General features: G+C 42.8%; 1 long non-coding RNA gene across 2 annotated transcripts in view; it reads right to left on the reverse strand.

The window, feature by feature from the left end:
- Window positions 1-14,229, reverse strand: part of LOC116561743 — a 119,887-nt gene that overhangs the window by 96,760 nt on the left and 8,898 nt on the right. For both annotated transcript variants that reach the window (XR_004273581.1, XR_004273580.1), the window contains one exon: window positions 9,264-9,338. This is a non-coding gene — a long non-coding RNA (uncharacterized LOC116561743). The remainder of the gene's footprint in view (window positions 1-9,263; window positions 9,339-14,229) is intronic.

Here is a 14,229-nt window from a genome sequence, read left to right on the forward strand (position 1 = left end):
CTGGATTAACTTCAACATGGAAAAACTCCTGACTGATCACAAGAAGAGGCTTTTTAATTATTCATTATGCAGTAACTAAGTGTTCTTTGGTTAAGGGGAAAAAAAAGGCTTCTTCTAAATAAAAACCCATTCATGAGATAGACGAAAATCCTTGCATTTTCTGTCCTTCCCAAGTGTCTACTCAACATAAAGTCTCTTCATGTTAAATATATATGTATATATATTTATAATGATTGAAACATCAGTCAGAAGCATGGGAGAAAGACAGTGAAAAATCAAATGAACCCAGGAACCAAAGGAGAAGGAATAGCAGCCCAAAGAGGAGAATGCTGCAGACTGAAATGATGGTAGGGGCTCCTCTGAATGAACTGGTCTCTGCAGAATGGACTGAGATGGCCATTGTTCAGCATTTCTGCTCACCAGCAGTGATGAGCTCAACCTGACTTAAGATATAAGCAGGGGATGGAGAAAGAAGGGATGCCGCTTCCTCTGCAGGAAAGACTGTTAGCCGAGCACAGGGGCTCACACCTGTAATCCCAATACTCTGGGAGGCCAAAGTGGGAGGATCATTTGAGCCCAGGAGTTCAAAGACCACCCTAGGCAACAAAGTGAGACCCCATTTCAATCAGTCAATCAATCAATAAATAAATAAACTTGTGTGACCCTCTTGGGGCCTTAATGAAGAACCAGGAGAAATCAATGCCCAGAGAAGGACCCAAGATAGGAAGGGACTAGGCTGAGGATCTGGATGAAGTGTTTGGCCCTTGAGAATGTCTACATCACACTCCTTCTTCCTGAAGCTGGATGCTGCACCTGTCTTGAAGACCTGGGCTGGCCTCCTGAGCACAATCACAATGTGCTCGCTGGGAGTCCTTACACTGGTTAAGTGATGTCCTTACACTGGATAAGTGATTTTGTTGTTCTCTGAGCATCTGGGCTGAAAAAAGCATTGTCGATAACTGTTATGAACTGAATGTTTGTGTCACCCCAAAATTCACATGTTGAAGCCCTAACCCCTAATGTGATGGTATTTGGAAGTGGGCATTTAGGAGATAATCAGGATTAGATGACATTATAAGGGTGGGGTCCTCATGATGGAATTAGTGCTCTTAAGAAGAGACACCAGAGAACCTGCTATTTCTCTTTCTCTACCATGTGAAGACACAGAGAAGGTAGATCTACAAGCCAGGAAGAGAGCACCCACCGGGAACAATCAGCCAGCACTTTTATTTTGGATTTCCCAACCTCCAGAATTGTAAGAAATACATTGCTGTTTAACGTATGCAGTCTATTGGATTTTATTACGGAAATAGGAGCCAACTAACACAATGACTCATCGCTGAGAAGGCGTCAGAATATAGGTAGGGGCCACTTGTCGATGCAGCCAAGGAAGTAATCTGAAAAAACTGAAAGGATGAGTCTGTATTTTCCCTTATTACACATTCTGGCTAAAAACAGAAAACCTGTATATAGGCTAACTCTTCACTTGTGTAAATTTCAGTCTCGCTATCACTCTGTGACTTACAAGGATCTGATTTCTAACCCTAGTTTCTATCATTCATTGGCAATATAACCCTGGGTAGGATGCTTAATGACAATGATTTATAAGATAGGTTGTAATACCTTCCTCTTAGGCTTGTGGTGAGAATTTAATCAACTAATATGTAGAAGGCATCTGGTTGGAAAAATGCCATCCCAACAAGGAAGAGGAGGGGTTGGCTAGTGGGAGTAGGACCTGCCTTGCTGTGGAACAGAAGCTCTAGAAGAAAGCACTGAAGAGGCACACACCAAATCTTTCCTTTATGAGTGAGATTTTGGTCTTGTCATCATGACCATTACTTTTGAGCCACTGCAGCCTCTCCAGCTGCCTGGAGCATGTGTGCTTCTACTCTTGATTAAGCAACCAAGACAGGACATTCATGACAAGCAAGTATTTTCTAGTTGTTGCCTAAAAGCAATAATTTTTTGTTATTGCTACCTTCCTTTCAATGGCTAGTGCTTTTAATGGAATTGCAGTGGTAATATTGTTCCAAGGTGATGGGCTACTATGACTGAATAATATCCCCAGATTTTATGTCTTTTATTAAACAACAGCGGAACACAGGCTCATCTCATGAATGTTAATGTGATCAAGATCATTGCCCACTGGAAAAATGCGTTCTAATTGAGTTGTGAGAAAGTGTGCCTTGCCATATCAAACAAAAGGAAATCAATAGCTTTCAAAGGATTAGAGTTCCCAGAGGCTCGGTGGGACCAGGCGAGTAACAGCATTTTGTCAAAATCCTGTTTTGAAACAAATTCCAAAAATCTCTCCTTCCACCTGTAGGATAGATTCATTTAACCATTTTATTTTTCTTGTCAATAAAGTGTCAAAGCAATTTGACTAAATGCTGAGGCGAACGCATGATTTTAGTCTCATTACACATACTCTGCCAGCCTGCTTAATGATCAGCTAGGTATTTTCCTCAAAGACTTGGCGTCTTTTTAAGTGGGAATCAGGCCAGGGTATTTATTTAAGCTTTACAGAATTAGTTCTCTTTCCTATCCAACCCCTCTTCCCTCTCACCATAACCAGCTGACTGTGACATGCATGTGTGCCCCACGGCCTTTCTCACATACCCCTCCATAAGGAAATTCAGATTTCAGCCTCTTTTTTTCTGTCCTCCTTCCTTTGCAGTACGAAAGAGATCCTTGCAATTTACCTTGATTATTTGTGGGAAATGAGAACAGCCGTGGTCAAAATGAGTTAATAAATGTTCCCTATGCAGGGCACATGATACGGTGATACAGAAAAGTGAGGGGGCACTTTGCCAAGATATGAAGCAAGATATTTACACTGGGTATTTTGATGAGCACATCTCACCTTCTGATGGAAACCAAGCAGTAGTATAGCAGTTTATAGAATTTTAATGCTATATGCTAGAGGGCCAATGTCGCAGGCAAGTCAATCGCTTTGTTATCCCTGGCCTTGTGACCATGGGAGACAGTCAGAGAGGAAGGGACTGCGTACCTCCTGAATGAGGTATTGATTGAGAGCTGCCATGTCCTAGCTGGCGGCTGCTGGATTTTCTAAAAGAATGAAAACAGCTGGGCTCAGTGGTTCACGCCTGTCATCTCAGCATTTGGGAGGCTGAGGCAGGTGGATCACTTGAGGTCAGGAGTTTGAGACCAGCCTGGCCAACATGGTGAAACCCCAACTCTACTAAAAAATAACACAAAAATTAGCCAGGTATGGTTGGCCTGCGCCTGTAATGCCAGCTACTAGGGAGACTGAGGCAGGAGAATTGCTTGAACCCGGGAGGCAGAGGTTGTGGTGAGCCGAGATCACAACATTGCACTCCAGCCTGGACAGCAAGAGCAAAACTCTGCCTCAAAAGAAAAGAAAAGAAAAGAGAGAGAGAGAAAGAATAAAAACAAGTCATGGCCTTCACTCTAAAAGGACAGGCTTTTGTGAACAAGACTATTTATGTTCATTCCTCTTGACCACTAGGAACTAAGACAGAATTTACTAAAAGTTGTATTGTCCAAATGACTGCACCCAGGATTAGTGGTAGGAATACTTTTGTGGTCACTGATATGGGTGTAACCAGATATGAGGTTTTTCTTTACACACGTGGTTCAGCCAATTATTAAATTATCCAATTCTCTAATGCCGCCATAAGACATCTCTGTCTCCTGCTCATAGACAAAAGAAATAATTTGAAAACTCAGCTTGAGATATGCAAACAAGAATGACAAGCTGTATGCAGAGCTCTAGAAATTACTGTGGTAACCTCTGTGAGTCAGAAACTCAAAAACCCTTCACAACCTACCTTCCCCTACCTCTTCCTACAGAGGCCAGAAAAATAAAATATATTCTTTCCCAGGCAACCTGGTGGCTAGCAGTAGTGATGTTACACAGTTCTGGCCCATGTAATTGTCAATGAAAAGAGCCAAACTCCATGAGATATTCGAAGAGATTTATTCTGAGCCAAGGATGAGTGACCATGGCCCGTGACACAGCCCTCAAGAGGTCCTGAGAGCGTGTGCCCAAGGTGGTCAGGGTGCAGCTTGGTTTTATACATTTTAGGGAGGCATGAGACATCAATCAAATACATTTACGAAATACATTGGTTTGGTTTAGAAAGGTGGGACAACTTAAAGCCAGGGGTGAGGGGAAGTCGGGGGGTTGGGGGGACGGAAGAGGAGGGCCACGGGTGGGAAGGAGGGCAGCTTCCAGGCTATATGTGAATTTAGACATTTTCTGATTGACAATTGGTTGAGTTTTTGTCTAAGGACATGAGATTAATAGAAAGGAAATGTTTGGGTCAAGATAAGACTGTGGAGACCAAGGTTCTTTGGCAGTCTCATAGCGGCTGCCCTTAGAAACAATAGATGACAAATGTTTCCTATCCAGACCCTTTAAAAGGTGTTAGACTCTCAGTTAATCTATCCAGAATTGGATGGGCCTGAAAGGAAAATGTCTAGCTATATTAATAGAGATTCCTTACAGATGTGAATTTTCCCCCACAAAGGACATCTGGCAGGGCCATTTCAACATGTTTTAGCAGTAAAATATGTTGATTTTCTTTGTTGCCACATAATGTTAGGCCAGAGTCAAGTTGGAAAATAAATCACAATGTATAGGGTTAACAAATGCCCAGCTGATGAGAATTTATGGTTTATAGGGCATGACTCCCCAGACCCCTTAGATAGGAATTTGGCCAAGATAAAAAAAAAAAAAATTCAGAGCTGTTGCTGGGTGTGGTGGCTCATGCTTGTAATCCCAGCACTTTGGGCAGCCGATGCGGGCAGATCATAAGGTCAGGAGTTCAAGATCAGCCTGGTCAGCATGGTGAAACTCCTTCTCTACTAAAAATACAAAAAAAAATTAGCTGGACATGGTGGCATGCACTTGTAGTCCCAGTTACTTGGGAAGCTGAGACAGGAGAATTGCTTGAACCCAGGAGGCAGAGGTTTCAGTGAGCTGAGATTGCGCCACTGCACTCCAGCCTGGGTGAGAAGAGTGAGACTCTGTCTCAAAAAATAATGATAATAATCAGAGCTTAGTCTTCATAATAAAAGGAAAAGTCACGAGATAGAGCTCTGAGGGAAGTTCTTTAAAGGGATGGGCACAGCTCCTTACCTACTGCCTTTCAGCCTCTCCCTCCCCGATGACACCTGGGGACGCAGCCACCATCTGGAGACCATGAAAATGAAAGCCACTTGCTAAGACAGAAGAGAAAGATAAACAGAACTTGTCCTTGATGACATTTGGAACTGGTATACTTGCCGAGAATCACCTACCTCCAGACTTTGTGTTGCATGTGACAAATAAACCCCTCCCTTGTTTGGGCCTTGTCAGTTAGGTGTTCTGTTACTTGCAGCTAAATGTAATCCTAATAGACACACTTACTCTAAGCATTTGACATCTGCTAGCTCAGCTCTGTCATTTTGCCACTTATCCTAGTGACAGGCATATGCATCTGTCTTGACTGACAACACCGTGAGCCTGCACTACTGGTATGGTACTAGACAAAATCTGTCCTTTGTCAAACTTTCTAAAAATAGTGACTCATGGTGATTATTCCAACATCATTGGCTATTTAAATTCTGGAATCTTTATTACTATTGAATGTTTTCTTAATTTGGTGAAATATAGTTATTAGGTATAGGGGAAAAACAGTGTTGGTGTTGGTGTTTTTCTCACCCAGCACTTCTGCCACCAGATATGTGGGAGTTTTCCCCACACACCGAGCAAGCAATTCTCAGGAAGACACCAAATGAGTATCCTGTAATTCAACCCAATTCTGAAACTCCCACAGGTTAAGTGTTCAGTTCCATACACTGCCCCCTACTTTAGATGCCTATCACAAGACCCAAGTTGTGTCCTGTATTTCCAGCCAACTGGCTATAAATTGGGATTCCCATGACCCCCTCCTCAAGTTTAAGACAGCTCACAGAACTCAGGGAAACACTTAGGTTTACCAGTGTATTATGAAGGACATTACGGAGGATTCAGGTGAAGAGGTGTGTAGGGAAGGGTATGTGGGAAGGGATGTGGAGCTTCTATGTCCTCTCTGGGCACACCACCCTCCAGGAACCTCCACGTGTTTATCCAGAAACTTTCCAAACTAAAAGCTTCATTACCAATGTATGATTGATTAAATCACTGTCCACTGGTGATCAACTTAACCTTCAGTCCCTCTCCCCAACCCTGAGGTTAGAGGCTGGGGCTAAAAGGCCCAATCTTCAATGCCTTGGTCTTTCCAATGACCAGCCCCTGTCCTGAAGCTATTTAGGGGCCCCCAGCCACCTATGTTATTGAGTCAGCTCAATAACATGCAAAAGACACTCTTATCACTCAGGCTTTAGGAGTATGTATCAGGAAACCAGGACAAAGGGTTTTAGAAACTTTATACCAGAAAACTGGGACAAAGACCAAACACATATTTCATAATATCACAATACTGTATGATTTTTCTGGGCTTGTTTAAACCTCCTTTTCTTCCTAATACATCATATCACTATTTTAAACAAAGTTATTACAATTCCTACCTGGAGGCTGCCACAGGGGCCAATTCCATCTACTCCTTCAATTACAAAGCTAAAGTATCTTTAAAGATCATTTTCTACACAGAACCCTTCCGAAAGGCCCACCGTAGGCAATAGTTTTAATTCAGAACTCATGTAACAGACTCCACAAGCTAGCTGAAGGACAACAGCTTTTGCTAAAGCCCATAAATATTTGATGGTCCAATCTTAACAGTTCCTAAAGATGAAAGAACTTTGTACGATATCAAATTGCCCCCAAAGACTCTTCTATCTGAATTGTTGGCTCTAGTCACTTTACTTATCATTTGTGGGCTCTCACCCTCCCCTTGAGTAACCTGACATAAATCAATAGGAAGCAATTTGTTAAATGCATAACATGAGACTTATTTGTAATTATCTTCAAACCACTGTGTATACTTGATATGTATGTGGAGATGATTGAAAAGCACCACTGCCTAAGAGTGTAAAATCTTCTAGAGAGAAGGCAAACATTGCCCAGCTGCCATGCCCTCCTCTCTAGAAATAGCAACAAAGAGAAAATTCAGTAATTAGAAGTAACATGACAATTACTATATGCCAGGCTGTGCTAAGAAATTTTATATAATAACTCATTTAATCCTCAAAACAACCCTATAACACAACTAGTATTATTATCCCTGTTACACAAAGAAGAAACTGAAACACAGATACTAAATGGTGGGTCTGAGATTTGAAAGCAGACAACTCCAGAGTCCGTGTCTTCACCACTATATTTTACTGCCCCAGGATCCCTACTGCTTGGTGTTTGTACCACATGTGATCTTCTCCTCTTGAGTGTGAGTAGGACCTATGACTTCCTTTTTAACAACAGAATGTGACAAAGGTGATGGGATTTCGTTTCCATTATTACATTGCATACAGAACTAAGGGTGGCCTCTGGTCAACAATTAGCAAGGAACAGAGGCCCTCAGTCCAACAACATTCCAGGAACTGAACTCTGCCAACAATCATGTGAGCTTGGGTATGAATCCTTCCCCAGTTGAGTTTTCAGATGAGACTACAGCTTCAGCTCACACATTAATTATACCCTTGTGAGAGTCCCTGAAACACAGGACTCAGGTAATCCAAGCCTAGAAGCCTGACCCACAGAAACTGTGAGACAATAAAGGTGTACTCTTGTCAGTTGCTAAGTGTGTGGTAATTTGTTAGGCAGCAATAGATAATTTATATGTATATGCTGTCTCTTGCTGTAACTCTTACTTTGGAATATATATCTGGCCCATCAAAAGTTGTCACCAAATAAGAAAACATTGTTTCTGATAAAAGGCCTAAGAATATGCACCCAAGGGAGTCTAGGCAGCAGTGTAGAAGCACATCAGTGTTTTCAAGAAGAAAGCTGACTGTTCCCATACAACATACCCCTCCTCTGACCCTTGTTAATACCTGACCTATAAAGAAAGGTATTGGGAGAGAGCAGGCTGGTATAGAGGTGTACCTTACAGTCTTTGAAGAAATTTTCAACATCCCCTGTAGTTTCTGAGGTCTTTGCTTTTAATAAATCTATGTTTTTGCTGTCGTGTAGTATTACATGCAAGGAGTGAGCACATGGGATCTGAAGAGCTGAAAAGACTGACAACCCAGGAGAAGGGGAAAGCATGGAAGTAACCCAGACCCAGGTAGGTGTCAGTTGGAGCAGAAGCCAGCACCTAAGTAGGACATCAGTGCCATTGTGGGGGATCTGGGTGAGACTTAAGGGATCAGGCAGGTGTCAAAGGGTAGATTAAGTCACTGGTTCAGTGTCTAGGGAGAAAGTCCGTGTGCAGGAGACAGGAAGCTGAAAAGAATATGCAACAGATGCTGGGCACGGTGGCTCACACCTATAATCCCAATACTTTGGGAGGTCATGGCAGGAGGATTGTTTGAGCCCAGGAGTTCAACACCAGCCTGACCAACATAGTGGAACCTCACCTCTACAAATATTAATAAAAAAAAATTAGCTGGGTGTGGTCCCAGCTACTCATGAGGTTGAGGTGGGAGGATCACTTGAGCTCAGGACATCCAGGCTGCAATGGGCATGATCATGCCACTGCACTTTAGTCTGTTAGACAGGGTCTCACTCTTTAGGTAGGTCATCACCTGGTGACCTTTCTGGACAGTTCCTCTCCAGGAAATGCAGGAAAGGAGTGGAAGAAGCAAGATAGATTATTTATGCTAGAAGAAATCTTAGCAGCCATCTCACTATATCCTCTCATTTTACCGACTGAAAAACCTCTGAAACCTAGAGTGGCTGGCAACGTGTCCAAGCTCACAAAGCTAGGTAATGGTGCATCAGAAGCAGGTGTTAGTCAGGTGCTTTTCTCAGTGCCACTCCAGCCAATTAATCAATGGGGACTTGAGAGCCTGAGCCTTCAGCACTATGTAGACAAGTGACACTGTGTGGCTAAGGGCTAAATTGTATGGACAGGCTAAAACTGCTAGAGGAGTTCTGGAGACAAATGAAAGAGAGCTGGGTTATCAGAGATGACTCATGAAGAAGGTTCAATCCAACCCAATCTAGACTGTGCAGAATGAGGAGAAGCTATGTACTGTGACCATGTCTAAATGGAATCAGAATCTCTAACCCCCTCCTCCTCAAGACAAAGGCCTTAGACACTTTAACATCTTTCCAAATTTCACCTATTTCCCATCTTCCAGGTGTTTATCTAGTATATTATGCACAAGACTTAAAATACAGGGAAAATGTAACTTACGATTTTGGACACGTTGTAATAATTTCTTTGTTCACCATTGTTTTTCTGTTCCACACCTTTTGGATTCATTTTCTCCTACGGGAAATAGATAAAGTTCAGTAGTTCTTTCAGGAAGGTACTCAGACAGCCAATCTTCCTAGCCCTGGTGTCTGGCTGTGTCCATCTCACTGTCACTCCTGAGCAATACTTTACTTGGGGAAGGAATTATTCTAGTATTTACCTTCAGTGCTGAAGTGGCAGCTGCCAATTTACCATTGTTTTGTGAGGGGCAAGTCTTTTCTTCCTGCTTGCTTATAAGACCTCCCCCTTTGTTATCCATGTTTAGTCATTTCACTTGACTTGTCCCCTACTTCATTCTGTCTCAGCTTAAATGCCACCTCTTCAGAAAGGCTTTCCCTGACCATTTGTTTATTTTTCCTTCATAGTACTTATCTACACATGAATTTAAAGTTGTATATTTATATAAAAAACATATATATGTATCATATTCTACATACATCCTATATGTGTGTGAGTGTTCCCCCACCGGATCTCCAGTACTTAGAACAGAGCCTGGCAATAAATCACTAAATCGATAGCTCCCAATAAATGAGCAATTACACATAGATGTGAGGTTTTATGGTGGTTTTTGAGTTCATCCTGCTCAGCATTCGGTGCTGAACTCTTTCCATCTTAACAACCTGGATGTTAACAGCCTGGTCTGGAAACACTGGCTATGTCCTACATTAAGTGATTTAGGACTCTGTAATACTCATGGTTCTCCAGAGAACAGAGCCAACAGGAGATATTTACATGGAGAAAGAGAGATTTTAAGGAATTGGTGCATCTGATTGTGGAGGGTTGGTAAATCCAAACTCTGTAGGGTAAGCCAGCAGGCTGGAGACCCAGGGATGAATTGTACTTTGTCCAAAGACCACCTATAGGCAGAACTTACATAATAGAGGCATAATCTGCTATACTCAAAGTCTACTGATCTATTTATTGTTTGTTTTTTAGAGATAGAGTTTCACTCTGTTGTTCAGGCTTAAGTGCAGTGGCACAATCATACTTCACTGTAACCTTGAATTCCTGGACTCTAGTGATCCTCCAGCCACAGCCTCCTGGCTAGCTGGGACTACAGGCACATATCACCATGCCCAGCTAATTTTTAAATTTTTTTCTGGAGATGTGCTCTTGCTACATTGCCCAAGATGGGCTTGAACTCTTGGGCCCAAGCAGTTCTCCCACTTCAGCCTCCTGAATAGCTAAGAGTAGCAAGGATTACAAGTGCATGTCACAATACCTAATTAATTATTTTATTTTTTGCAGAAACAGGGTCTTGCTGTGTTGCGTAGGCTGGTCTCCAGCTCCTGGCCTCCAGCGGTCCTCCTGCCTTGGCCTCCCAAAGCACCAGGATTATAGGCATGAGCAACACATCTGGCTTACTACTGATTTAAATGTTAATCTCATCTAAAAAATACCTTCCCAGAAATATCTAATGTTTGAACAATATGTGGATATTATGACCTAGTCACACTGACACATAAAATTAACCTTCACAGACTCCCACCCTAGATGGGAAGTGCTCCATTTGTGCCACCCAGCCTCACTTCTGTTTTGACTCCTGTTATGCTTGGCGGCCTCTGTTTCCTCCCAGAGCTGCTCACTCCCAGCTGCCACCCACCTCTGGGCTCTCCAGTGGAGTTATTTCACTTCGGGGGCTCTGGCTACACAGAGATTCCAGTGTCCCACCATGGGCCCTGAAGACCTTCCCAGGCAGTGCTGAAGCCCAGGACCCACCATCATCCCTTGTCTGGCCATGAGCGCCCTTGGGCCATGTGACTTCAACCCCCTGCCCTATCAATGTGAATTTCCTCTGCATTCAGTTTCACGAGATTTTCCTCGTTTTGGAATGGGTTGTATACATCTAAATTTTTTAAAGCATTATTTCATCTTATGCCAATGGAAGGTAGGGGAGAGTGTACATGCTGGCACCTTGATTGGAATTTGGTAGGAATTAAGTGGGTCTGGGAGAGATGGCAAGGCATCTTAGGTGCAAGAGAGCAGAGAGCAGATGGAAAGAGTGTGCTCCATGCTATGGAAAGCCAAGAGCCCTTCTTAGCATTCTCATACTGGAGCACCTGCTACGTGCTGGGGGCTGTGCAAGTGCTGGGGGCTAGGCAGGTGCTGGAGACAGTGGTTACAAGACACGTGAGTTCCTGTGCTCAGCAAGCCCAGCAAGGATACTACAATGAGCATGCTGGGCACAGTGGCAATTGAGGTTTGCTAAGGAAGGGTCAGATTTTAAAGTACCTCAGAAATCTGGTAAGAGGTTTTTTGCTTGACTTCCCAGCAAACAGATAGCTGCTGGCTTTTTGAGCATAAGGGATTCCATGCTGAAAGTGATGTTTAAGGAAGCAAATTTGACAGAGGAAACTAGAGGCAGGCTATCAGTGAAGAGTGGGTGCCATAATTTTTACCAAGTCCTCACACAATACCAATTTATGTTTCTTGAGCCGGTATAGCTTTTTGCAGAACCCCTTTTCACTTTCAAAGTGTCCTATTTAAATGAGAAATCACAGGGTCATCTAGCTCGAAGTCTGAATGTGAGAGTTTTGCTTGTTTGTTTTGTTTTGACACAGAGTCTTGCTCTGTCACCCAGGTTGGAGTTCTATGGTGCCATCCGATCTCACTGCAGCCTCAGCCTCCCAGGGTTAAGCAATCTTCCAGCCTCAGCCTCCTCAATCTAGGACTACCGGCATGTATTTTTTGTTTGTTTTTATTTTTTTGTAGAGATGGGTTCTTACTATGTTTCCCAAGTTTGTGTTGAACTCCTGAGCTCAGGCAGCCTTTTCCCCTGGGCTCCCAAAATGCTGGGATTACAGGTATGAGCCACCATGCCTGGCTTTCTTAATAAACTTGCTTTTACTTCACACTGCATACTTTCCCTGAATTATTTCTTGTTCGACATCCAAGAATACTCTCTTGGGGTCTGGATCAAGACCGCTTTCTGGTAAAATATTTCTGGTGGACCATGGCAAGAATGATACTGAAGAGACCCCTGACCCAAAGGAAAATCATCTGTGTACACCAATTGGCTGACTTTGGGTAAGTAGGGTGCATATATCTGGGTAAAGAATGGGATTGGATTGGAGGCCCAACTGAGAGGAGTTAGAGTCTCTCCTAAGACAGAGTGGGATAGTGTCCTCTTTTAATAAAAGGCAAGGATGCTTGACTGACCTCAGGTTAGAGGCCCAACTTAGGAGTGTTAGAGTCCCTTCTAAGATTTAAGGGGTTAGAGACCCCTCTCAATAAAGTCCTTCTTGACTGAAAACAGGTTGGGCACTGCAGGCTGTGCTCTTTGCATTAATCTGCCTTGTCCTCCTTGCTGCATGAATCAATTTCTTGGTTGCTTTCTCTGTTTCACCGTCACTTTCAGGAGACTTTATTTAACTGGTCTTTAGGGATTTTACTCTTTTCCTATGTGCCTTCTGATTTCTGTCCATTTGCTTGTGAAACATTCAGAACAAAAAGCGTTAAAGGCTCTGTCTTTAGAATTGCTGATTGAGACTCGATGTTTAACAGCTAAGAGCAATAATATTAGATAGATGTGGTTGTCTGTTGCTGCTTTGCCAACTAGGTGTGATCAAGAAGCACTGGGATAGAAATCAGGGGACTCTTCTCCTTGCTGTTTTGTTTCATTTTACACACTAAACAAAACAACTTCTTTCCTTTCTTGGATTTGGGCAGACTGGCTTTGCTTGTTCAATCCACACTGTTGCTATTGCCCAGTTCCTGCTTGCTCTGGTGATTCCCATCTAAATCCTCTCCAAGTTCCTTTGCTTTATTTGACATTTTTCTTAAAGTCTAAGATTCAGGGCTTGGCTCACTTAAATTATTTGGATAATGCAAATAAGGGAATTCAAATTTCGGCAAGGACCCCCTCATTAATGCAGCTGACCTTAGAAAACCTCTCATCCTTTTAAGTGGAACTTGGCCAGTGACAATACGATCCCAAAAAAGAAAAGTTGGAACTTTTCGTTGAACAGCATCTGCTTCCTTGATGGGAACCACAGCATCAATTCCAGAGAACTCACCACTAGGATGTATTCTTGAACATTGGCACCAGTTTAAACTGAATGGACTTAAGAAGAGAAAACTGGGGTTTCCGTAAAATACTGTTTGACCTTGGTATTAATTGGAAAAACAAGAGAAATGGCCTCTTACTGGAACTATGGAATTTAATATTACAGCTCGATTTGTTTTGTAAGCAGGAGAGAAAATGGAATAAAATACCATATGTTCAAGCATTTTTGCTGCTCAGTCAGGATAAAACCCTGCAGCAGGCATGTGAATGTTTGATGAGAGGAAAAGAAGAAAAAGAGCTGGACGTAATAGACAATCCTTTAATGCAAGCCGCCCCACCCCCCGCCAGTTCCGGGGGCAGTTTTGTGTGGAGCAGAACTTCCTTCTGTCAGCTCTGAAGATTCAGATGTGTCGATCCTTTCTCCCTGTAGTCCATCTGAAAGTTTTATTGAGAACCCTTCGTCCCCTCCTCCTTATCCATCTAGTCCCACTCTATACCCACCACTCCCTAATAAACTTAGCCCAGCAAGTACTACTCAAAGTGGAGCCTCCTATCAACTTCCAAGGGGAAACTTTCATCCACTTAGATAGGTGGCAAATGGGGAAGAAGGTACTGTGAGAGCACATGTTCTCTTTTCTATGTCTCATTTGGCTCTGTAAAGAGAAGTTTTGTTATTTCTTTGAAGATCCCAGGAAATTCATAGATGAGTTTGAGAAATTAACTCTGACCTATGATTTAACTTGGCAGGATCTGCATGTTTTGTTGTCTCTGTGTTATACAGTGGAAGAGAAATCATGCATTTTGGGGACAGTTAGGGCTCATGCAGATGAGGTATTGGCTTGCTACCCAAACCATGATCTCTCTCTCTCTCTCTCTCTCTCTCTATATATATATATATAT

Source organism: Sapajus apella, unplaced genomic scaffold, assembly GCF_009761245.1.
Source record: "Sapajus apella isolate SASKATOON/1434 unplaced genomic scaffold, GSC_monkey_1.0 scaffold30, whole genome shotgun sequence".
Classification (NCBI taxonomy): domain Eukaryota; kingdom Metazoa; phylum Chordata; class Mammalia; order Primates; family Cebidae; genus Sapajus; species Sapajus apella.